This window comes from Delphinus delphis, chromosome 10 (assembly GCF_949987515.2).
Source record: "Delphinus delphis chromosome 10, mDelDel1.2, whole genome shotgun sequence".
Taxonomy (NCBI): domain Eukaryota; kingdom Metazoa; phylum Chordata; class Mammalia; order Artiodactyla; family Delphinidae; genus Delphinus; species Delphinus delphis.
Window position 1 is genome coordinate 10747221 of NC_082692.2, and position 26619 is coordinate 10773839.

Sequence of the window (26619 nt, forward strand, 5' to 3'; positions counted from 1 at the left end):
GACCAGAAATTGTTTTTCAAGTCCTAATGTCATGTTGCTTTCTCTAAGAAGACTTTCCTGACACCCAAGTCAGGATGAAGCGGCTCCCTGTTGCCTGCTCAGCCCCCTGGTCCTCTCCCATCCTGGCAATTACCCCAAGGTCCTGGGATTGCCCTGGACTATCTAGGAGCACTGAGTTTCCTGAGGCCAATGCCTGAGTCTGTTCAGTCCACAAAAATGCATGTTAAATCAAAGAATAAAAAAGAATTCCTAGTAGACTTTATAGCTAAATGGTTGTTGCATGCCTAACTGGCACCAACTTGAATGACCCAGTTACGCAAAAAAAACAAAACAAAATAAGAGAATTTCTAATAATATGTTAGGCCTCTTCATATCTATAGAACTTTAACATTGGCATAGAAAAAAGCAGAAGAAATGATAGTAGCTGTAGCAATGAATGGGCTCAGGCTATGAGACCATCAAGTTTAGTTCACATTTTCCCTTCCTTAAAGTAAGCATTGGCCTGCTTTACTTACACTAACCTCTAGAAGGTTTGGGAGAAGGATGGAATATTCTAGTGTGCATGGTCTTAACTCTTCTCTCTCAGCCCAGCTTCAACCTCTGAAGGAACTTCCCTCAAATACTGTAGAGAAGAGAGAGACCTGGAGCCCGAAGGCTCTTCAACTGAAATTCTTTCAGGGATAAACAGACCCTTGTTCTCTCTGGGATGTGACCCTGCCAAAGGCAGCAGAATGACCCACAAAAAGCCCTGGAGGTTCCTTCCACTCTAGCATTCAATGGGCACCGATGGATGCTCCTGTAAGAATAGCCAAAGGATGTCCAAGTGAATAGATCCTTGGAAGAGGAAGGAAAAAAATGAAATTCAGAAGACAGGGAATCTCCATATGGCCTGGGCTTTGATAAAAATGATGGCAAAACATTCAGGCACACCAAAATGACTCTCTTCTCTTTCCACTGTATTCAAGGAGGACAGTTCTTTTGTTTTGTTGTTACCTTTTGCATGGCTCTGTCCCGACTGTAAACACTTCCGTGGCGCAACACTGGGTTGTTCAGATGCATAAGGCACGTCAGTTGGTAGTATGGAAAGGTGAGTATATTTCTGACGGTTCTTCACCAGGGATGACAAGTATGTGACACAAATATGGCAACATACCCCAGCCCCTCTCCCCACTGCCGCCCTCCCATGCTGGCTCATTCCCTTTGTGGACATTGCTAACTGGTCACTACGCTCTTTCTAAACCTACCCCAAAGCCTGGTCTCGCACTCGGGGCAGCTGGCTTGTACCACTCCAGGGTGCACCTGGTACTGTGCTCTGTGGGAAGTCTCCCTGCCCCCTCCTTGCCCCACCCAAGTTTTAACATGTAGCAGCCCTACATTGTGCATGGGCCATATCAGGCAAAAAATTGTTGACTGAACGTAGATGTAGCAACGTAGATATAACCTCTGAATCCTTCTCAACATAGCACTTCAAACAGCCACTGCACATCGATTGGATTTGGCATGCAAGACGAACCCATTTGCTATTCCTGCTTCAAGGAAACACAGTAAGAGGCTGCCAACACAGAACATATTTAATCATCTTTGCACAAGTGTGTGTTGGGTACATGCATAATGTGTATGCAAATACAGTTTGCTTAGAACATGTAATTCTCTCCCCTCACTCCCTCCCACTCCCTCCCTAAATATACAAGTTCATGAAAACCACACCTGCGACTGCTTATTGGGATGGGAATGGGTCCAACTTATGTTCTCAAATTTATAACACTTGCATGTGAATTTCTAAAACGTGGTTCCTGTAATAAACGACAGTGCCTGGCAGAAAGGTACAAAATATTTATATCTGGGCCTCACAACGTTTTTGTTGGCTTCCACAACCTGAGTTGATTATAGCCATGTTTGTGGACATTGGTCTTTTCTTTCTCTGGCCCCAGGTTAGTTTCTTACCTGTCCCCCCCATCACAGGGCCCCATCTCATTAGACTGAGAAGAATGAGACGCAACCCATACTAAAGTAGACGCTGGCAAATTCCATGTTCTGTTAACATTTCCAGGAAAATCAGTAGAAAAAGTAGCACAGGAAAGGAAGGCAGAATTTGCACATTTTATTTTTGTCTTCCAGGGTCCATCACTGTTGCTCAGCATCATGGCAGGATAGGAGATGCACTATTTACTTGTCATGAAACATTTGGAAAGGATGTTGAAATCCTGGTATACAGACCATTTCAGGGACTTCTCCGGCAGTCCAGCGGTTAAGACTCTGTGCTTCCACTGCAGGGGGCGCGGGTTCGATCCCTGGTCGGGGAACTAAGATCCCGCCTGCCACGTGGTGTGGGCAAAAAAAAAAAAAAAAAAAAGACCATTTCACAGGAGATCTCCTTTCAATTGTATTTCCCTTTTCTGAAAAATAGTATTAACTTACAAGTGTTCAGTGCCTAACCAGTCACATAGAAAACTATCTTACTTTCACTTTATCCTTTCCTTTACGCACAGCTCAGAAACCCTGGGCTCAGTGGAAGAGGTCCTAAAATAAATTCATGCCATTATTTTCAGAAGCTTATATTGAGTTTACAATTTTGACAGTGCAATTGTCTATCCCTGAGTCTGTGGCCTCTTTTGCTAAAGAACAGAAGGTAAACTTCTTCTCTTGGCCAAAAAGTAAACATGGCAGGCAATAGTAGAGGGGAAGAAAATATTTGGGATAGATGAACTATGGTTTGATTCAGTTAGAACCATGACATTGGGCTATTAAAAGAGCCCTGACTGGATAAAAGTTGGCCCTAAAGTTTGTAGTGAGGTTAAGATTACCCTATGGGAAACGCAAAACACTTCATTTATTACAGTTTTGGAAAATATCATAGGAAACAAAATTAAAGTCCTTTAAGCACTAAAGTTTAAAGGAGTTGATGGGATTTCTTCTGGTAAAAGACTGGGTAAAAACAGGAACTTGTAGTTTCCCATCAGTTCAACCTTTGGTAGCAGTTGATAATATGAGTTAAATTAATCAAAATGGGGAAAAAGCTAATGACACACTTGGGAACAAAAATAGCTCCTTAATGAAAGAAACGGAGTTAAGAAATTATAATAGAATATTGGCTGATGTGCCCTTTGGAAATTATAAATTTGCAAAATCCCCTGACGTAGTTATTAGCTGGAGTCAGATTATCGCCCACTCTGACTCTGGAGATGTGTGATCGGGAAGCATGTGTTAGAAGAGCCAAGGTCCTGCTCACTCCTCGAAGGGTAGATTTTGTTGCCTGTGAACAGCACGAGCTGGTGGCCGGATTGTGTCTGAGTCAACTTTGCTGTGGTTTCCTCACAGTTTTCGTCAATGCTTGTTGAGAGTTGGCTTCCTTTCTCTCCAGTTTTCAGACATGGGGCTCCTGGGACCAGTCATCCTCAGGTCAGGCTTTTGGAAAAGGTTCACATCCAAGGAAAGCATGAATTTCCTGAGCCAATTTAATAGATGATTGGTCTGGGCAGAGCTCCTGTATTACCAATGGATAGAGATGAAGCTGAGAGGCTCATGGTGCCCAGAGCAGGGAGAAAATTCAAGCTGTGACCAAGAGACTTAGAGGCAGGCTGAATCCGCACAAAGCAAGGACCAGGAGACTGTCTTCAAGGTGGGTGATGGGCAGCTGAGCGTGGTTCTCCCACTGCATCCCTCCAACGACATAGTCACCAGCCATGGAAGGGCTCTGGAGCTATGGCAAATGGCACGTATAGTCTGCAGGTATCAAGGCCTTATCTGGTCTCGCCTGAATCCCCAGCGTCCAGAAAGCACAGTGAGTTCTCCATACTGGGTTTTGTTGTTTGCCAGAAAGAATACAGACTTTGGTGAGCACAGCCCCTGTTTCACCATTTATAAGTGGACAGTCCCTGGGTCTATTACTTACATTTGCAAAGCTTCAATTTTTTCCTTCCATAAAATGGAATGAGAATACCATTTATAAGTGGACAGTCCCTGGGTCCATTACTTACATTTGCAAAGCTTCCATTTTTTCCTTCCATAAAATGGAATGAGAATACCTCCCTCCTAGGACTGTTCTGAGGACAAAGAGGACAAAACGACACCAAGTAAGGAAAATGCCTATCACGGTCTCTCAATAAACGTTCATTATTTTCATTATGTATTAAGTGAATGATTCAGAGTAATAAAAATGAATCTGTACTGTGTCCTAGGCATTGTCCTAAGTGAGGTAGATATGATGACTCCTCATTTAATAAATAGAGAAATGGAAGCTCAGAGATATAGAGGAATTTAGAGGGGCCATAACAGGGACTGTGGTTGAGAAGAGGAACTACATATTCTGCAGTTGCCGGAGGAGATTGAGGAGAAGACACTGGCCAGGGGCTTTCTTCTTGATGAGACCCAGGTCCTTGTTTCCCCTCGGCCGGCCGGCCAGCCTTCACCTCGGGACTGGGCAGAGGATCTAATGAGCTGCCTGAAGCTGGTGCTAACCAAGGATTTATGGAAGATTTTATTGCTATTTCCAACTGAGAACTTCTCTTCAATCATTTATGGAAAACATAAAAGCCAGTGGGAATCAAATAGGATAAAACAAGGTCGGAAGCACTCTTCCAGATGCTGTGCACAGCTGTTTTTTGCTTAAGCAGTGGGAGGAACAAAGAAGGATCTTCGTTTGCTATTTGGGTAAGAAAGAGTACCATAAAATCTCTCCTCCATAATTCATCTTGCCCCAAATAGAAGGTCAAATTTCAGACCCTCAACCCTTTTTGTCAGTCTTCTTCTGTTCTTTTTATCTCGTGGGACTAGTCTGGAAAAATAGTAAGGATTCTATTCCATAAAGGAAAAAAAAAAAATCTCTCTGGGGTGGTGGATATCGAAATTCCAGAAGCACAATGGAATGCACGGAGGGCTTCCTTACGTGCCAAAATGCAGACGGCTCTTTCTTCCAACTTCATTTCATAGAGCTAGTGAGTCTTAGCCCTGGGAACAAAGAGGAAAGGGGGACCTATCCTGATCTTAATATTCATAACTCATGTGCAGGCTGAAAGGGTCTTCTGAAAAAAATAAGTCGATGGCCCTTTCGCCCAAGGGGCTTTGGAGGTGTTGAGAAGATTCAGCCAGCCAGCTTGGTCTTCCCTCCTCATGGCCTATAGATAGAAACCCTCCCGAGGTCTCAGCGCAGAGAAAGCATCTGTCCATCCACGTTGGTGTCCAGAAGAACCTGACTCCCTCTGCCAGCACCTGAACTTTCTTAGGCTGTCTGCAGTCTGTGTGTAAACGCAGAAAGGACCACACGCAGGGGCTGATATCAGATTGGTCCAGCCACACGTTTTGGTGTTCTTATACGCTGGTCCTAACACAAATCCCATTCCTCCTTTTGGGGATACACACTGGAACGGGACAGAGACCTGAGGCCAGCTGCCTGAAGCATGGGATGGGGGAAGGCAGGGTGAACTGGGGAGGCATGGCGGGCATCGCCTCCTGGTAGACGGCTCTGCTGGCTGAACCCAGGGACCCAGCCTCCTGGAAGCAGAGGGAGAGCCTGGGTTTGTACTCTGATTGGCACCCTGCTGAAGGGTCTGAAAGAGAGGCCCGTGAGACAGAGGAATGATTATTTAAAGGATGCAAGCATTTCCTCTTAAAGTGAGAGAGAAATGGAGGAACTTAAAATGCCCTCGTTTCTGCTCATGGGAAAGCATTTCGGGAGGGAGTGGCACTGAGCAGAAAGGAGGCTTTAGGGGAGGACCAAAGACTATTAGAGGCTTCATCTTGATTGTTTTGGGAATGCTTGTGAGCTATCGAAAAAGAGATGCTCAAGAAGAAAAAGCAAGAGTGGGAGACATAGACAGGTAAATGAGTCCTTCGATCAGTCTAGTGGTCCTCAAACTCCAACAGCATTAGAATCAGGTGGAGGCAGGAAGGTGACTATTCAGTGCATTTTCCCAGGACCTATTAAGACTGCAATGCGATCGGTCCAGGGCAGGCTTTGGGAATCTTCATTTTAAACATTCACCCTTGTGCTCATGATGTGAGTCCTCGGCAGCTCACACCTTGAGAAACACTACATTAGAGTGAGGGTAGTTTAGGAGGAAAGGGCGGAGAATCAAGAATCTCTGGAAAATTGCTAGTAGGCGCTCAGAATGCCTGGGGTGGGGTGGGGTTGCAAGAGTAGCAGCTGCTGAGAAAGCAGCCCTGTGTCTCACGAGGCCAGGTTGCAGTGCTCACGAGGGTCTGCAGAGCCCAGGGTGGACGTGAGGACAGTGTGGGACGCATGGGAGGGCCGGGAGTGGGATGCATGAGAAGGTAGCTCCGGACATGCGCCCTGTGATGTGCTGGATCATTTAATGGTTTGCAAATAATTTAACATCCCACCAGTCAGGGTTCCCAGGGTAACCTGTCTCCATTCCCATCACAGAGGAGCTGTGCTGTCCAATTGCTTACGGGCGGGGAGCCCACTGTACTTGGATACTCTGGCCAGAGCTTTGCTGGAAGAGACACCGAAGCAATTATGGCTTAAGAACTAACTGTAATTATTAATTATAATCCTAACAACAATTAAGACCGTGCATAATTCTTTCCGTGGACTGCCTTTTGCCTGCGGAGCTCATTTCTCAAACATCTCATTAGTCTTATAATAGTCGTTTTTGCTATATATTTTTCTTCCAAAGTCACTTTTCTGTTAAAAAAAACAAAACAAAACAAAAACTATATAGTAAGAAATATATTTCTTTTCAGCCAAGAGGTGGCAATGCTCAAGTTTTCTTTCTGGATCCAGGCTTATTTCCCTTTTTCTACTTAAATATTCCAAGTTTTTATTGTATTGAACTGAGATTTGGCTTCTCTTTTTTTTTTCAGGTAAAAGTAGCGAAATAAAAACACACTTGGAAACTCATAACATCATATGTTTAAGTGCCAGAATATAAGTTAAAATGGAATTCTTGATTTTTCCCACGGATAAAGTTCAGGAATACTAGCAAAGTTAAAAAAAAAAAAAAGAAAAGAAAGAAAGCCCAACATATTACCTCTGGGAAAAAATGAAACCCTGTGATACAGTAGGTTATACTTATGATTTTATTTAACAGTTTAATCTTTACACACAAACCCAAAACTACCTGAATGGAAGCTGGTTTCTTAAAAACAAAAGACGTGAATATTATAATAAGCGCGCTTAACACATCCCTGCTCATGAGACGGCATCTTTTCCAATGTTTAATTTAGCCTTCCCTAACATCAAGTAGGGGGCTTGAAGTCACTTTGCAGCTCCCAACTGCTGTGTTTCAATTGCTTCTGGAAGCACTGAGAGTCTCCGTTGCTGCTGCACATTCAGCTCTGGGCTGGGGAGAAAGCGGGGAGAAGTCATTTGCATCAGAAAACACTAGCTGTCTCTTCCCATTAGAAGAAACACTTGGTGTTTTAGTGCAAATTATTTTAAAAGGGCAGATAACTTATGGATGCAGAAAGGGTAATCCACAAAGATGTATGCAATTTTGTTCAGTTGGATGTCCTCAGGGCGAAAACATCAAGGATAACAAGTGTTCTAAATACAAACAGACACAATCATGAAATATGACACCTGTGATGAAAATACCCTTTTCAAGGGTCTCCTGCACTTAGGAGAGAAGCTGCCTTGTTAATATCAAGGCCCATCATTTCCTAGACCGAGGCAGGTTAAAGCAATGATATCTTTTCTTTCTTAACTGTATTCTGGGAAGGTTGTGAAATTCTGTGGCTTTAATCAGACAAGCCTAGAATCACCAAGCTGTTTAGTGAGGGTTATAGCTCAGGCTTTGTTTGGAGCAGATCAGGTTTTGAATCCCAGGTCTGATGCTTACACACTATCTTCTTTGAAGTCTAGGAAGCTTCATCTGCAAATGGGAAATTGAGTTGTTGCGAGATTTAAACACAACAAAACCAGAAACCCAGAGGTAAAGTGCTTAGTGTAGTGCCCGGCACAGAAAAAAAAAGTGTATTATGTGTGTTTTCCTTCCCTTAGTGCCTGCTTACGGAAGAGATATAAGAATGGAAAATCACTCGTATGTGATGGGAAGAGATTTTTATGGTTTCAAAGAAACTGCGCCAAAATATGTGGGTAGTTTTAGATAGCAAGGAGGAAATGGAATCTCACAACTGTCTAAGTTTGTGGATGGCACTGATGTAATAATTGTTCATTGCCAAGGCTTAGGCACACGTCCATTTATCTGAGTATAAGAATTAACAGCTATTGAGCACTTACTTGGTGTCAGGTGTCATTCTAAGTGTTTTACAGGCATTGTTTCATTTAATTTTCACAACATCTTCATGAATATGTACTAATGTTACCCCCATGGCACAGGTCAGAAAACACAGGAACAGAGAAGTTAAGTAACTTGTCCAAGGTCACACAGTTAGCAAGGAGTAGACCCAGAATTTTAATTCAGGCACGTATTACAGAGTCTACCCTCTTGGCCACTGTGCTGTGGGTTTTGTTTACTTACTTTTAAATCCCTCACAGCATCATACACAGTGCTTTGCACCTAGTAGGTACTGAATATTTAAATAAATATATTTATAGAAATAAGGTATAAATATTTATATAAATAATATATAGTATTTATATTTAAATATTTAAATAAGAGATTTGCTTGTGTGTGTGTGTGTGTGTGTGTGTGTGTGTGTGGTACGCGGGCCTCTCACTGTTGTGGCCTCTCCCGTTGCGGACCACAGGCTCCAGACGCGCAGGCTCAGCTGCCCTGGCTCATGGGCCCAGCCGCTCCGCGGCATGTGGAATGTTCCCGGTCCGGGGCACGAACCCGTGTCCCCTGCATCGGCAGGCGGACTCTCAACCACTGCGCCACCAAGGAAGCCCCAGAGATTTGCTTTTAAAGTAGGGGAGAATGAAAGGGTTGACTTGTTTTTATTGGCTTTTAGAAAAATAAAGTCCAGGAAACTGCCTAGCCAGATGACAGACGGCATCTTACCAAAGACCAACAGGATAACAATATTTATGCAGCCCTATGGGCAGTGAGCAAGTGACTGCACACTAGGTTTAATTCTTCAATTCAGACCCAGAAAAATAGCAGCAAATGCATGCTGAAAAAGAATCTCTCTCAACACTACCAGCAGAATGACCTAGAAGGTTAAGGTCAACGTAATCACTAAAATCTTGTGAAATTATCAAGTTTTAGTGGAAAGATCACAAGGTCTGGTTCTGACTACACCTTAATCAGACACCTAACTCCATCTCCTAACAGCTTCATGACCTTGGCTACATTATATGGCCTCCTGAGCCTTAGTTTGTCCAATTTGAAAAGGTGGGGGAGGTAACAAAAATAATACTTGCTCCACGCTTTCTCAGTTGAGATAAAATATATGAAGCCGTTGCGTTAATAATAAAACACTGGAGAAATATGCACTATCAAAGTAACACCAGCTACAGAAAAGCCCCACATATCCCTGGTGTAATGCAATGAAAACAAAATTTCCTAATCCTTAGGTAACTCCACTCTGTGTGGAAATTTAGAGACCCAAGCTCCATCTTGCGGCTTCTCCATCTCCATAAGTTTGCTGTGGAAAAAAAAGAGTGTGGGAAACTCCTACAGGAAATTTTTATGGACGAGTCCATGACCACACCCATGTGCAAGGGACCCTGGGAAATGTAGTCTAGCAGTGTGTCCAGGGACCAATGGAAATGGTTCTGGTAATCAGCTAGCAATTCCAGCCCCCAGCTTTTTACAAGGCTGTTGTAAGACTGAATGAGTTAAAGTATAGGAGAGGGCTTTGCCAACCATAGAACACCATAGAAATCGTACTAGAGCTGATGTCTGTACTACAGGTGTCCGAACACAGGAAAATGCCGAAGCATGAAAATTTAGAGCTCTCATCCATTTTTCTCCTGGATATACCAAGAACAGTTTGTTTAGGCACATGGTGTGTGGGGATGGTCCCACGAGGTGAGCAACTTCATGGCGATTCAGTGCCGGCAGGTAGCGTGGGCAGTAACGGGCAGATCATAAATGATTCTACCAGAGGGCATTTAATCTTGTGAGAAGCTCACAAACCTCAGAGAACCATGGTCATTGACTGCTGTGCAGCAGACTCATAGGATAAAGAGGTTGAGAGAGAAATTTGGAAAGAAAAGCATAGCAAGAGTCAACCAATGATACAGACAGTTCTTTGCGAGAGAGCTGTTGCCTCTCCTTTCCCTTCATCTATGATACCATAATACTGTCTGAAGGAATTCGCCATTCCACCATGTGCAGCCAACAAGGATTTCTCACTGCAGAAAAATTTCATATATTTTTCATTGTAACATGATTCTTTTTTGTTTGTTTAGGACATTTTTAAGGTAGCGAGTTTTCATTGAATATCCTAATTTTCCAGGAAAGGATCAGAAAATGACATATATTCATTTTGTTTCCATCCCTAAATATTTTGGTTTTTTAAAAACATAGTATTTTTGTTTCAAGGTAAACCCAGATATATTCAATGGAAGCAGAATGATGACAGATTTTTAATATAGTCTTTGGTAGATTCAACTGATATGTGTATATTATATAAAGTGTTTTCTAGGGCATATTCTTTTTAGCTCCTTTTTTTTTCTTGCCATGGTTTATGTCTCATATTGTGTGCCATTCTTTACCTAGTAAACCATCTTTTTTCAATTATTGTACTCTTTGGAGCTAATGGGTCTAAATTCTGGAAATAAAGTTAATAGAGAAATGGGTTATCAGAAGGACCTTCTGTGACTACTTGATCTAATATGGTACACCATCCTCACTCTGCTTCATTGCTGTATTTGTCTTCTTAGCCGAGTATATATTTATATGTTTACTGCTAGTCTATACAGTAAGTCTCCTACACACAAACGCGTTCTGTTCTGAGAGTGCGTTCGTAAGTCCAACTTGTTCGTAAGTCCAACAAAGTTAGCCTAGGTACCCAACTAACACAATCGGCTATATAGTACTGTCCTGTAATAGGTTTATAATACTTTTCACATAAATAATACATAAAAAACAAACGAACACAAAAAATTAAGAAAACGTTTTTAATCTTACAGTACAGTACCTTGAAAAGTACGGTAGTACAGTACAACAGCTGGCACACAGGGGCTGGCATCGAGTGAACAGGCAAGAAGAGTTACTGACCGGAGGAGGGAGAGGAGGTGGGAGACGGTAGAGCTGAAGGATCGTCAGCAGTAGGAGGCGGAGGGCAAGCTGCCATGTCACTCACGCCTGACACTGACGGCACAGGTTCTGGTTCCCTGCTGGAACCACATGCATGTTCGCATCTTTGAAAGTTCACAACTTGAAGGTTCGTATGTAGGGGACTTACTGTGTGTATGTGTGTGTATATATATATATAGATATATAATCTTCATGAGGGCGGCTTTGGATGTCTTTGCTCCCTTTATCCCTGGACCCTGGTCCCTGGTCCCTAGAATACTGCCTGGTACCTAGTAAATACTCAATAATATTGGCTAAGTATGTACACACGTGAAAATTAGGTCTTGGGCATTCTGGATCAATGATCTGCTGTATATTTTTTTCCTCTTAACACAGACATTTTTGTGGTTGAAATAAACAAAGGTATTCCTCAGAAAGTCTACACCAAGATATTGGTAATGTTAGGTAGTGAGAGGTAAATGGACTTGTACAACTATCTAAGTTTGTGGATGGCACTGATATAATAATTGTTCACAACCAAAGCTTCTGTATACCTGGTTCATTTGTCTACTTGAGTTAACAGCTATTGAGCACCAACGTGGTGACAGGTGCCATTCTAAGTGCTTTATGTGTTGTTTCATTTAATCCTCACAACACCTCCGTGAGAAAGTGTCTGAGAAAAATGACTTGACCCTGCCCAGCCACCTCCGTTTATGTTAGCACTGTTAAAACACAAAATTCAACTGAGTAAATTTGAAGGTCTAATTGTCTTCATGAGGAGATTCATGACAATGTACTGATCGCCTCCCATGTGCCTGACACTATGCTTTCACGTGGCAAGTCATTCACTTTTCACAATAGTCCTTTGAAGTATTGTTCCCACTTCTCAGATGAAGAAACTGGACCTCAGAATGTGTGATGTTTTCAAGGGAAACTGGCAGAGACTGGAGGAGCTCTGTCTGAAGGCCGTTGAGTGGAACTCTCTGTGACGTCCCTGCAGCCTCTTCCTGGGGGAGCACTGACCATGGGGTGTGGGGTTTCGGGGGTGGGTGAGGCAGTAGGAGCACCATTCAGGTTGGAATTTTCAAGCATTTGGAAATATTTCAAAGCTATCCCTCAGCCCAGAGCATTTCTCAGTATTGCTTCTTTGCCCTGTAAGCCCTTACCATCCTGCTCCCCTACTTGCACACATAGACACACACATAGCACTAGACACGCAGAGACACACAGACCCAGACACACACACACAAACGTGCACACACAGACCCAGACACACACACAACAGACCCAGACACACACACAGACACAGACACACATAGACACACACACATACAGACACATAGACACAGACACACACAGAGACAAGAGACACACACACACACAGACACAGACACACACACACATAGACATAGACACACACACATACAGACACGTAGACACAGACACACACAGACCCAGACACACACACAGACACAGACACATAGACATAGACACACACACACACACAGACACAAAGACACAGACACACACACAGACCCAGTCACACACAGATACACACACACAAACACACGCACACACGTGGCTCTTCCTTGCAAGCTCAGGCACTAGCCTCCTGATTCCTTGCTCACTCCCACCTCCGGTTTCTTCCCTGTTTTCTCCTTTGCCACTTGGAGAGAACACCTTCTGCAGCTTGTCCCCTGCTCGCCTGTCCCAGAAGCAAACACTTGTCTTTCTGAACATTTTCCAAGCACTTGGCTGTTAGTAATCACGAGACACGTTCTGAAAAGTTCCTGTTTCATAGGGACGTCATAGAGAAAGCCAGCCCTTCAAAAGGCCCTCCTGGCCTAGTCAGCATCCTCATTTCTTCCCTGCAGGGGAGGGCTGGCCTCTGAGTGACCAGGCTCTCAGAAGGAATGCTTTGTACGCAAGGGGCTAGAATCCCCTGGGAATGGGCTGGTGTAGCCTTCTCTCTCTTCCTTTTTATAGGGTGTCACTCTCAGAATCTTTCCAGGCTCCCACCAGCTCCAGGAGTAAGTGAGGCAGCTCTGACTGATGGAAAGACACCGTGAGTAGAGAAACAGTCACGAGAGGCGACAGAGAAAATGTCTGCAGCTGGGCCTGAAGGGGATTTCTCAGGAACCAGTCCGAACCCCCTCATTTATATTTAAATATAAAGTCTGCTCAGACAGAAAGAACAGTCTCATTTGAGCCTATTTGTCCGTATAGAAAAGCCTTACACACCAATGTGTAACATTCCGATGCTGGTAGAAACCACACCTGGGCTTGCTTCCTGGGTCTCTGGCCCCAGTTTCATGAGACGTGGCCTGTCATGGCCTGTAGGATAAGAGGAGACCACAGGCCCTGGAATCAGAAAAACATGCTGTAGTTTTCAGCTCCCCAGCCTAAGTAAGTAACTTTATCTCCAAAAGCCCCGATTTCCACATTCATAAAATAAGATAATGGTATCTCTCCAGGTTGTTGAAGATTAAAGAGGGTGATATGTACAAAGTACAAAGAGTGTAAATTCTTGACCCGTTTGCAGTGTCATTATTACAAACACACAGGGTAATATTAAAGTAACCAGCAGTCACAGGCAGAGAGGCGGCTAGGAACAATCCTGAAATTCCACATGAACACAAGATTGCTAGTGAACTTTGGGTAATTCCTCTTTTCCACTGAGGGCATGGATTTGTGGCATAGACCACAAATGTAGGAAGACCACAAATCCTGGTACTTTTTATGGAGCAGAAACAAAATTGACTCTAATCATCCTGACTCCAGTATTCAACTGGGGAGAAAAAGCTCGCTCTCTCTCCCCCCTCTTCATGTTCCAATCAGAGGCAAGTCCTAGAAGGTGAAAGAGAGTCACGGCCAGGCTGGACTAGCAACGCTGGGGGGATGACAGAGCCCTGCTGGAGGGTGGCTGCAGGGCACTCTGGCTGTAATGTAAAAATCCCTTCTCTTCCAGGCTAGGAACCCAAGGAAGGGGAGTCACGCACATGAACTGTAGGGAAGATGAGAACCTGCATTGCCTGTGAATCACCCACTGCAGACTCACTGGAACAGCCCTTCCCTCCTCCCAAAGGCTCCCCTTTCCCTGTGCCTGGAATCTGAGGCCTCTGATGTTTCCTTTGAAATAATGAGTATTTTCTCGGGTCAGCCCTTTTTGTTGTGGTTGCTTCCACTGCTACTGCTCTCTTATATCTCAACGTGGGCATTTCCTAGGGGTTTGGCTTTCTTGTGGGTGCACCTCTTGACCCAGAGCTCCTATCACAACAAAGGGAGGCATAAGAGCCCTGTAAGTAGCCTCTGTCGCCACTGGAATGGAAGATGGGTTTCTTCTCACTGAGGTATCATTCCTTATTAAACTCCTCACTTTGGCTGCATTTTTTTTTTAACTGTCCCTTCTCTTCATGAAAATATTCCTGATTCAGAGGACAATAAATAGGTCTACTCAATGTCACATCTCATAGAATCCCACTGCACCGATCTTCAATGTGTGCTCCAGGAATCCACCCAGGGAATTTCCAGGGAATTAGGCAGCAGCCTTTGCCGCGGGCTCTCTTTTATGTGCTTTTGCTTCCAGGGTCCCTGGCTCAGCCTCCAGTCCCCAGAGCCCCCTTTACCTTTCCTCCCCGTCTATCCAATGTTCTCACGCGGAAGAAACTCCCTGCTTTTGTTCGTGAGAATTGAGCAAAGACATAATTTTAGAGCTGGAAGGAATCTTAGAAAGATATCATCTAATTTTACTTCCTCACTGTACACGGAACTAGAGAGGTGAAGTAATTTGTCTGTAAGTTCACATCTAGTTAGGGGCAGAGCTAGAATCAATTCTCGGTCTCCTAACATCGAAATCAAGAGTTCTTTCCGCTGGAATATTCCCTCATTCCTCAAGGGGGATTCCCCAAATGGAAATGACCTCCTCAGGGAGCTGGTAGGGGGTTCATATAATTCACATGTGGTCAGCAAAATGTGGGGCAGTTTTTAAGCAACTAAAAATAGATTGGAAAAGAAGTACATCTTTGTCTGCAAAATTGAATTTATTGGAGGAAGTGTAATTTACATCCTCAATACAGATCAAGATTAATCTAATATAAACAAGTAAAGGAGAATTAGCTCTTCCACCGTTATTCTTGAGAATATGCATAGCTGCTTCCTCTTTCTTGATGATGAATGAGATTATTTTTTATTGTTTCTGACAGCCCCAGTATTTCAAGACAAAATGTGCCGTTTCTTGAGGTTGACATTGCTCAACTGATTATTTTCTACTTAATCCATTAAATACATGTTAATAAGTTGTGTACTTAAAAAATTATGCTTATCTTTTATGCATGATATTTTTCTGGTCTTAGGATAACTGGATTAACCCAAGAGGTCGTAAGGGGAAGGGAGCCCTGGTGGACCCCACTAGACAGTGAGTTTTTAAGAGCAGGGACTGTGTCTCATCCATCTCTGGATCGTGACTGCCCCTCCTTGTATACATTGCTAGTTTTCATTTGCAACATCATGGAAACCCAAACGTTCCCCAAGGCCTGTGGAGGCTCCATGGGATTGTTTTATTCCAGGGAATCTAAGTCTTTGGTCACGAGGCAGGTGGGGCCCTATTTGTCGTCTGACGGAGCACATAGACGTTTTGCAGGGTGTCCATGCAGGAGCAGTGACCCCAGGGGTGGGGGAACCAGAAACCAAATTGGGCAGCCCCGTCCCCCATTCTGGACACCCCAGCTTCCTGAGAAGGAGGGTTCTGCTGCTATTTCTTAGCTGTACTTGGCTACATACATGGCATCATGTTGGTTGCACACCCACCAGGAGATTTAGATGCCAGGCTTTGCCTAAGGGGGTGTGTGAGGGGAAGTGACAGGAAGGTCTTGGTCAGGCATCCCTGGGCTCCCCTTGTCGCTCCTGCCTTGGTCATTTCTGGGCAGTTGTGGCCTCATGGATTCTGAATGCTGGGGCATGCTCACCAGACAAAAGTTTACTCTCCTCTTCAATCCTCAGAGGGCTGGACGTGCTGTCCCCCCAGCACCTCCGGCTCCCCAGGTGATGTTTCCACCCTCTTCTGCCCCAGCAATCACTTATGGGTGCTTCTCTAAAGATGAGAGAGCGGTAACCAACGTAGAGGTGACCTCTCTTGGCAGCAACTCTCTTGAGGAAGTCGAGGTGAAATTCTGACATAAATTAAACATTAGGTGCCCTCCTTCCTGGGTGAACTCTAAGGCAGTTCAGTAATGTGAAACAGTTGATGCAATTTGGCATCTGGGAGAAAAGTAGGTTCAGATGCCGGATTTGTCACTTACTCATAGTGTGACCTTGGACAAGTTTCAAAACCTCTCTCAGCCCAGTTTCCTTATCTGAAAAATGGGGAAAATAATAATACATATATCATAGGGTTGTTACAAGGAATATCTGATAAAGAAGGCAAAGTGCTTGTCTCAGGAAACATTAACAATGATGAGAGCTGAGCTCTGTGATATGGAATATGACCCAGTTCAACCTCCCTCATCTTTTGGATAAACAAACCGGGGCTCAGAGATACGGGCTTATGTTCTGATTGCCGCACAGCTGGAGATAGTGAGAGTTAAGATGAGCTCTTGGCCTTGTGAAACTCGGTTCAGCGCTTTCCTACGTTGTACTTTGAGTCAAATTCGTAGTACGCCTCCCCCAAACTTTGAAAAAAAGATCAAGTGAAAAAAATATGTGTTTTTTGAAATATTTCCGGCAGAATCTTGTTTTATTCGTTGCTTACAACGGGGGATGACACCAGATGACTTGAAATTCTGTGCTTAATTGTTGACCAGCTGGAGGAGGCTAAAGCTGGGTGCCTGGAGATAACACGAGATGCAACGTACTGTTTCCTCCAGAACAAACAGTTAAGTATAGCAAGTCTCTGAGGCTGATGTTTTTATTTATTTTTACCTTAAATGTTTTGCCGTTCCAAGACCAACAAGGAGGTTTTTTTTGTTTGTTTCTTTTTGTTTTTTTTCAAAGCCATTACAGTGAAAGTCAAACTGTACCAATTTGTGTGGACTGTGAGATTAACCTAAAAGAGCTGCCTGTAGACAGGATCATGGGATTAGAGGTCACAAAGAAGGCAGATCACGTGCATCAGTTGGGTACCATATTGTTTACCGCTTGGGACAAAAATCCCCTCTGCTCCCACTTTTAGGCACAGCGTCATACCAATTACTCAGGTCCCAAGTTTACTTCTGATTCCAGCCTTAACAGACCAGTGCTGAGCCCATCAAGTTGTACTGCAGTCAATACACCTCCCTTCTAGAAGCAACTGGTCACAGTCATTTCCAACACAAAGCTGCTTGGGCCACCCTTTCTTCTTTTTATAGTCTGTTTCCAGACACTCGGTGACCCATAAAGTTAACTTATAACCAAGTCACAGCCATGACCAGAGCTGTTGTTCTTGTGTCCACCCCTGAGGTTCCCTGGCTTCCCAGGCAGGGCCTGTTGCCTTTTCCCAGGACGTGCATGCTTGGAGGCAATGAATCAGACTGCTTGCCTCCTGTGGGGTCCTTCCTCTTGGTCCAACCCCAGGTCCTGGATACTTAACCCAGACTGTTTCCTTGAAACATTCCCCAAACCCTGGGATTTTCTGGTTTGCCCTCATGAACGCCAATACTGCATTCAGTGCCTAGCAGGACCCTTATTAATGGAGACGTGGATCCCGCTTGGTGAGTTGAGGTCGAGGCACGTTGTGAGCTCCAGTCACCTGGGCGAACACAGCGGTGGTTCAGTGGATATTTCTAGCTCGATGTCCTGATGGTGTCATTTACAACCTAATTTGTCTTCTTTCCCACCCGCCTCCCCTTCCTCTCCAAATAGGGTGAGTATATATACTGAGGAGAGTGTGATGGAGAGACTTGGCCTGTAGGCAGGGTGGAATGTGAACGTTATTGAATTTAGAGAAACTCATTAGGGCATGGAATCCAGAAATGATCAGGAGCAATCCTATGATTACTAAGTCACCCAGCTTCTTAATTTTATTGATTTGGCTGGGTTAGTAAGTTTCCTAGACTTGACCAAGGGTGGGGAGTTAGTTAAATGCAAGGCCAGGGTTAGCACACACATCTTCTCACTCCCAGTCTGGGGTTCTTCTCATTACAGAATACTATGTCTCATCAAAATCTAATTTTGTTTTGTGACAGAAAGATTGGCTTCACAGATAGGAAGAGAGTAATGAAATGTATTTTGGTTTTAGTAAAGTTGGTGCCTATCTCCCACAACATATTAATTAATGAAGGAAGAAAATGGGGGTTAAATCTTATCATAGAAACACACGATATTGGAACGTTCTGATTTGTAGAATTTTAGGACTGGAAGGTACTTTAAACATAATCATCTAACACAGCAGGTTTCACACTGTGCTCAGTGGAATCCTAGGGTCCCACACAGGTGCCTCAAGGGCCTTCTAAGGATGGAGGAAGAAAGTATGTAGGACTCTGAGCCTTCTCCCTTAGGGCCACTAGAGCAAGCCTGTCTTCATCAGTTTTATATGTTGGGGTTTTAGGTTAGATTTTATCTCAAAAGGGGAATCCACTTCTAAAGAAAGTATGCAAACTTTAAATCTACTTCAAACCCCTCAATTTACAGATGAGAAAACCGAGGCCTCGAATCTTGACCCTGTGGAGTTGCAAAGCAAGAATCATCCCATTCTAGGGATGTGAGAACCAAGATTCAAAGCTTAAGAGATTTGTAGAGACATATGGATTTCATCAAGTGACAGAACCAGGGCTGGAACCAGGTAGAGATTTTTTTTATTCCGAGCCCATGACGTTTCCTATCGTGTCACATTGTTTAATAATATTGAACATGTGGGTGACCTAATTGCTCCATGATTCAAGAAGTCCCCCCAGGGCTTCCCTGGTGGCGCAGTGGTTGAGAGTCTGCCTGCCGATGCAGGGGACACGGGTTCATGCCCCGGTCCGGGAAGATCCCACATGCCGCGGAGCGGCTGGGCCCGTGAGCCATGGCCGCTGAGCCTGCGCGTCCGGAGCCTGTGCTCCGCAACGGGAGAGGCCACAACAGTGAGAGGCCCGTGTACCACACACAAAAAAAAGAAGTCCCCCCAAAGAATGTGGGGCTGAAACACAGGAGTTTGAGGGAGCAGAATAAGAGGAAGCCAACAGTCAGCTCGTGTGGGGGAGGGGACTGACTCCTGGACCATGGAAACGGGTGCATCCATCCTTACTTCCTTTCCTCATGAGTCTATTCCTTTATGCAAGTTCCTTGCTGCAGTGCTGCAGCCCCAGTACCTAAATGAAGGCCTGGCACTTAGAGCTCAATAAATATACGTTGAATCTTCTTGACACCTTCAAAACCCTTTCCTGGCCAAGGACTTGAGAGTATGATACATTAAAAAACCAAATACTGTATCAAATTTGCATAAATATAACCATCAAGTACAGTAGATTTATTTCCACACACAGTAATGCACAAGGCCTGTTCATTGAGTGAATCAATGAACTCACCTGGCAGCGTCGGACTAAAAGACGACCATATGACTCAGAGTGGATCTCCTTCTCAGAGCTGCCCTGGCAAATCCCCACAGGGCCTGGGCACCAGGCAAGGTTCCCAGTGGCAGCTGGCACCACTGATCTCTGTTCCTGACAGAGGGAAGTGCACATCCTGCCCGTAAGCTGCTGGGCAGATGTTCGACTGCCCTCTGGGGTAGCCTGACCCCGAATGAGCTTAAATAGAAACAAAACCTGGGATCAGAAAGTTCTTATTATATCTTACCCAAAGTGGTTAGCATTTGTAGTAGGTTATTAAAGAGTACTGTACAACATCTTTCCTTAAGTTATTTTAAGAATAGGAATGGCTAGATCCTGCAGGTTTTGAGATATTTTTGTCTCTACAATAACACTTTACAACAGTATCACAGTTTAGTCTTTCAACGTGCCTTGAGGCAGGGCAATGGATTAGATGCCCTCCTGAGGCCATCTACGCCCTGTATTCATTTCAGAGGAAGAAAACACGAGGTGAACTCCCAAACAACAAAAATGAAGTAAAAGAGCTTCCAGGAGAACATAATAAGGCAATGAGACAGAGACACACACACAGAGAAAGAGAAATGCCCTTATTGAGATCAAGTGTGTGCTTGACCATGAAACCAGAAGAGCGAGAATCTGATGGAAACCATGCTTGTCTCTGTTGGTCCTGGGCTCGCCCATGCTCTGGAACACACCTCTGACATTTTGTGTTATGGTCTTCTCTGCGTTTAGGGGTGGGCTAGTTTGTCGGCATGGTGGGATTACGGTAAAAGTCATTAGATGTACATTTGGATGTGGCTTTTCCATTTACAATAATTAAAACCAACTACTCAGCTGACATTTTCTTTTGACCCCATTCCCGACTTTCTTCTGCTTCGGCCTCTTGGGGCTAAGTCTTGGGTTCCGTGAGGGCTTCAAGACCGTGCGTGTCTTCCCTACCTGTTACAGGCAGGGCGAAGTTGCCAATAGGGACAGGGCACTGCCAGGAACCTCATTATTCTTTTTGTTTTAATCCCCTTATCTGGATCCAAGTGGCAATTTCAGCCCCAAGGCTTTGGCACGACAAGTGGCTGATGCAGGGGGTGCACCCGGACCCAGGCTCGGGGCGGGGTTTCTGCTGCTCTTCCTCTGCTTCCCACCTCACCGCCGCCCACCGCCCTCCAGGGTCACTGCTTTGAGTCCTACGAGTGGGAAAGTCCTATTTTAAAGATCTCTGCTATTTTCAGTGTCTCGCCTGCCCCTCCACCGCCAAGGGCTCCCCGCCCAAGAGGCGCACCCTTCTAGGAAGCCTTTTCGCGGCCCAAATCAGCCCCGGGGGCACGGAAGCCTCCACACCCGCCTGGCCTCTCCGGCGGCGGCGAACGCACGCACCACCTGACTCGTGCTCCCATTGGCTGCTGCCTGTTGCTAACCCACGTGACCGGCGCCGGCGCGCCCCGCCCCCGCGGGCTCCCGCGGCTCCGGCTCTGCGGCGCGTTCCTGCGGGCGCCGGACGCGCGGGGCTCCCAGCCGTCGCCCGCCCGCCCCGCCGACTGCAGCCTGCGCTCGGCGCTCGGCGCCCGGCGCCCGGGCGGACGGCGCCCACAAGGTGGCAGTGCCGCGCTGCTGGTGTCCTGGCCGGGTTCCGCGCGGGGCGCGCGGGGAGGCCGGAGCCCGCGCGTCCCTCCTGCAAAAGTTTTAATGAACATAGACCCACCCGGGCCTGGGGCGCTCCCAGGCCTGCTGGCCGCGCCGCTTCGATTTCGGAGTTCCTCTGGGAGAGTTGTACGCTTCGATGGCGTCTCTCTTTGTCCTCGACTCAGAGAATCAGGATTCGGAGCCTGTAATTGAAGCAGGTATATTGATGTTTTCAGCACTGTTTTTTTTGTTGTTTTTCGTTTTGTTTTAGAGCCCTTCTACTGGGAATTGATTCTGAAAGAGATATATTAACACAAACCTATCGACAATTATTCTGTCTCTCTTCTTGAGAGCCTCCCCCTCCAGAGAAGCAATCTGCAGCCTCCTTTTGGGGGGTAAAAGACCTATAGCACCACCGTTTCGTAGGATCCTTCCCTGCACCCGAGTCCTGGGATCCTAACCCGTTATGTGGAGGAGGACCCGGGGAACCTCCCGCCCCGCAGCTGTCCTGGGATGCCCTTAATTCCAGGCGCGCAGAGAGCAAATCTCCTCTGACCTCGTTTGACCCCGCTGCACGCCCGGCGTCCTCATTTACTGTGTGAGGGTTGGAGGGCCGACTTTTCTCTCTGCTCACTGGCATTTTTTCTCTGCCTTCACTTTTCTCCTTGGCTCGTGGCTGGTCTCACGTCCCCCACCGCAGTCCAACCCCACTGCACTCACACACAAAAACACACAAGCACGTGCTTGCCATTCCTTTTCGATTTTAAACAAAATGTTCTGAGGGTTCTCTGGGGCCACCCGACTCCGGGAAAGAGAAAGCTCAGAGGATGTGAGGGCAGGATGGTGACTTGGGGCACTTTCCTACAAGGGAGAAGGAGAAACACTCCTAGGCTTCCCATTGCCTACACCACCAAGCCCAAATTCCATTCCCTGGTAGTCAAGCCCTTCCCTTGGGCCCCCTAAGCTGCCCTCCAGGAAATTTCCCACAGTGCTTCTAGTCTGCTCCAACCTAGCATTTCATCCACCTGTGACAGGACGATAGAGGGGGACTCCTATGCACATGTGCTGGAGTTTCTGCTCAGACGCAAACACAGAACAATCTGTGTGCCCACTAACTGCCCCCCACGTTCTCCAGTGAGGTGCAGGCCATCTCTGTGGGATTGCTGGAGGGACAGTGCCACCCCTCAACTCCAGGCTGTGCGATGGGAGGCTAAGGACCCAGGTAAGGCCAGCAGGGAACATTTTATTAGAAAAATGTCGACCTGTTGTGCTTTCGCACCTACCTTAAGATAGGTGAGGAGGGCTCCAGAGAACCACCTGGAGACCTTGCAGGTGTCTCCTGGAGTCTGGGGGACATGGGGACCAAGGTGACCTCAGAGTAGAGAGAACCATTTGCAGTGGCTAGAGAAGGAGGTATTTGGACCAGACTGTCTTCCAAGAGCTGGCAAGGCACACATCACCAGCTAGTCTTCCTGTTGGCAAAGTGGACCTATTTCCCCAGGCAGGGCCGGGGCCACAGTGAGCAGTAGGAAGAAGGACCTGCGGGCAGGGTGGCCTGCCAACCGAGGCTGCCCATGGGAGGGAACATCCCACCATGGAAAAAAACCCACAGAAGGACCCCACGAGACAAAGAGCCAACATCTGAATGTCTGCCACCAACCCCTAATTACAGCTGAGGCTTCCCTGAAGGACTTTGTTCTTTGGGCCCTGAGAGACCTGAACCACCAGCCAGTGATTGGAGGATCCGAGAGGAAGAAACAAACACTGACTACGTTCCCCGACCCCCAACCACAAGTCCCCAAACCTAAGCCAGCTTCCAGCTGTTGGTAGAAGGAGAGAAGGGCTGATTTAAATGAAAGGGTCAGGTTTTTATGTTGATTGGACTAAACTTTTTAATATGGGGGACTAATAATACTGACAACAACACACATTTACATCATATTTAGTGTTTTACCTGTATTAACTCATTTAATCCTCAACAACAGCCTTGAGAGGTAGTCTTATTGTTCCCATTTCATAGATGAAGAGGTTGAGATCCGGAGAGGTTAAGTAAATAGTGCGAGGTCCACAGCTAGTAAATGGCAAAACCAGGATTTAAATGGAGATTTCAGAGTCTAGGTGTAGAATTAAAGTGCTTCTCCATCTCTGAATCTTTATTCGTGTTCTTAATCAAACCTCACCCGAATTCAAGGCCCACCTCTACCTGATATAGTCTGAGAACCCTCTTTGGTTGGGCCAGCTGAAGAGGCCTCCCTGCTCTGTCATGTTTTCAGGAGTCCGGCCATGGCTGCGGAGATGCCATCACCCTAAGGAAAGAGGGAGGCATCTTCTGAGGAATCGCCTTGAGAACCCGAGGCACGTCTGTTCATACCTTCAATCCTGACAAGCTATTTTTGAAGGCGAATATGATGTTTGGAACCATCTAGAAGTCATTTGGAGTCCAGTGAAAAAGCCAGCGATCAAGGTAAGAGAAACTCCTTTTGGTAAAAGGAAATAGGATACACTCTAACTGAAAGAGTCTGGTTTTCTTCTGTGGCTTGAAAACTGGATCTAAATGTTGGTTTTCTTCTGTGGCTTGAAAACTGGATCTAAATGTAATTCCAAATGAGAAAATTCTCCCAGGAGGTGAGTCCTGGCCGCCTTATTGGAGAGCGTGTCCTCCCAGGGATGCAGGCAGGGTAAAACTCATTTGGAAGTACACGTTGTTTTTCTAAATATGTACATTCTAATCATGCTCATCACCTTATCCTCAACTTTCATTTATATTCTTTCTGTATCTTTTACTTCTTTCTATTCCCTTTCACACCAAGTGTGTTACATGCAGAATGAGTACGTTAGGCTGACAAGGAGCCTTGTATGTTGGGGAAACTTTCTATTTGAGTAGAATTAAGAGGGGAGTCCTGGTCTGCACATGAGCTGGGGTGCAAAGTTGAAGGAAAGCGACAAGAGTGGAATAACTTGAGAAATACTTGTCTCCATCTCCTGGGGGCAGAGTTTATTTAATAAAATCATGGGAGATATAATTAGAAAGGGATGTCTTATGGGTAGATAGGTCTTTATCTTTTAGGCCAGTGGTTTTTAATTTTTATATTAGAGATTTTCTCCTGCTGCCTCCTATAAAGGCCCCACAAACAGAAATGCAATACAGGCATAACTCTTCCCCCTCCCCCCCCCGCCCCCGCTCTACACTTTATTACCCTTCTCAGGTGTTGTGTTTTTTACAAATTGAAGGTATGTGGCAATCCTACAAGCAAGGCTATCAGTGCCATTTTTCCAACAGCATTTGTTCACTCCATGTCTCTGTGTCATATTTTGGTAATTTTTGCAGTATTTCAAACGTTTTCATAATGATTGTATTTGTCATGGTGATCTGTGATCGGTGATCTTTGACACTGCTCTTGCAAAGATTACAACTCGCTGAAGGCTCAGATGATGGTTAGTATTTTTTAGCAATATGGTAATTTAAAATTAAGGTACATACGCTGCGTTTTTAGGCATAACGCTTTTGCACACTTAATAGACTACGGTAGTATAAACGTAACTTTTATATGCACTGGAAAACCAAAAAAATCCTGTGACTTGTTTTATTGCAAGATTCGCTTTATTGCAGTGGTTTGGAGCTGAACCCGTAATATCTCTGAGGTGTGCCTGTGTGTAGAACAGATAAAAGAGGTCTCTGGCCAGAGTTGTGGAGGCAGGGGCCTGCAGCTGGCTGCCTCACTGTGGTCTCTTGTGCACACACCCCAGGCACCTCTGAGGAATCCTAGGGCTCTTCCAAAGCAGTTTGAGCCACTGGTGTAGACAACGGGGGCAGAGGGGGGGGCTTGAAAGTTTGCACCAGCCCATCTCTGCGTCAGTGTAACCTCCAGCTTCCTGACAATTCCAGCCCTGCCCCTCACGTCTTCAGATTTGTCCTGTTCCCCAGAGTCTTACAGGACCACTATCCCTGAGGCATAACTTGCCTAACACCCATTCTCCTTTTTTCCTTGCTAATGGAAGCCAACTTTAATCTGGCGGCCATGTACTCAAGTGACACCCACCAATGGATCATGATTGGTCCAAGGGAGGACTTGGCCAAATCCAGCTGCTGACTCTTTTGATAAAATTTTATTGGAACACAGACACTCATTTGTCTACCCCCTGTCTACAGATGCTTTCATGCTTCAACAGCAGAATTGACTACTTGTGGCAGAGACCATATAGTTTGCAAAGACTAAATTATTTACTATCTGACACTTTACGGAAACAGTTTGTACGCAGCCATGGCAATCCCATTCTCCTTTGCCAGACGTATGCAGAAAAGTGGTCACCTTTGACCAAGGATATATAGTGTAAAGTCTGCTGGAAGCAACTGAAAAAGGTTTTCCTTCCTGATAAGAGAGCGGAATATGAGGAGAATGTTGTTTTTGTCCTTTTCCTTTCCATTCTATCACATGAAGATGTGATGTCTGGAGCTGTGGCAGCCATGATGAGCCTGATTCCCCAATGCTATCATTAAGTCACCAAACCTACCTTAGGACCATCTACTTTCAAACTTCTTGTTGAGCAAAGAATAAAAATCTCTGTGGTTGATGTAACTCTTCGTTAGGTTTTTGTTACTTGCTACTTATAGACTACTACTACTACTTATAGTCTACTACTTATAGACTAACTAAGGTATTTTGTTTAAAGCCTAACAGCAAAAGGCTGAGTGTTCTTGTGGAAGTTGTGCACTGGAGTGGTTTATAGCAAATCTAGTGGATACTAATAATGATAGCTTATAATTATTGAAAACTTCCAGCACGCCAGCCACTCTACCAAGTACTTTACCTTCATTTTCTCATTATCACAAAACCCTGTGGAGACACTTTTATCATTATCTCCTGTCTCCATTTTACAGATAAGGAAAGTGAGGCTTAGAGAAATTTAATGATTTGCCAAAAGTGACACAGTTAAGTGGCAAAGTTCAAATTTGCACCCAGCTCTGCTGACTTCAAAAGCCAAGCTCTTAACCATGACTTTACATGGCCACTTCTATCCACAGGCCTGAATTCAAATTCCAGCTCAGCTACTTGGCAGGCAAGTTACTTAATCTTCTTGAGCCTCAGTTTCTCCACAATAAGGGGATAATATGTTCCTTAAAGAGAGTGTTCCTGCCACAGTGCCCGAGACACGGTGTTTCACTGTATTTTCTCGCGTGCTCGTTTCTTTAGGGGTAAGTGGATGGCAGTCGGTGAGCTGGGAGAGTAACCAAGAGGTAGAAAAGAGAATAGCCAGGGAAGGGAAAAGACACACCAGTTCCTGGAAAATTAAAGGAGGCTGGCCTCAGGCCTGGACCGGGTTCTATGAGGAGCGGGAGAGGGGAGGGAGAGAAAGAAAACCAGGATACTCCCACCTCATGGCCACACCTTGTG

General features: G+C 45.3%; 1 long non-coding RNA gene across 1 annotated transcript in view; it reads left to right on the top strand.

Moving 5' to 3' along the window:
* The first annotated feature begins 21162 nt into the window (after positions 1 to 21162).
* Positions 21163 to 26619, top strand: part of LOC132431811 (uncharacterized) — a 104667-nt gene continuing 99210 nt past the window's right edge. Inside the window, exons 1-2 of the long non-coding RNA XR_009520800.1 lie at positions 21163 to 21444; positions 23500 to 23690. This is a non-coding gene — a long non-coding RNA (uncharacterized lncRNA). The remainder of the gene's footprint in view (positions 21445 to 23499; positions 23691 to 26619) is intronic.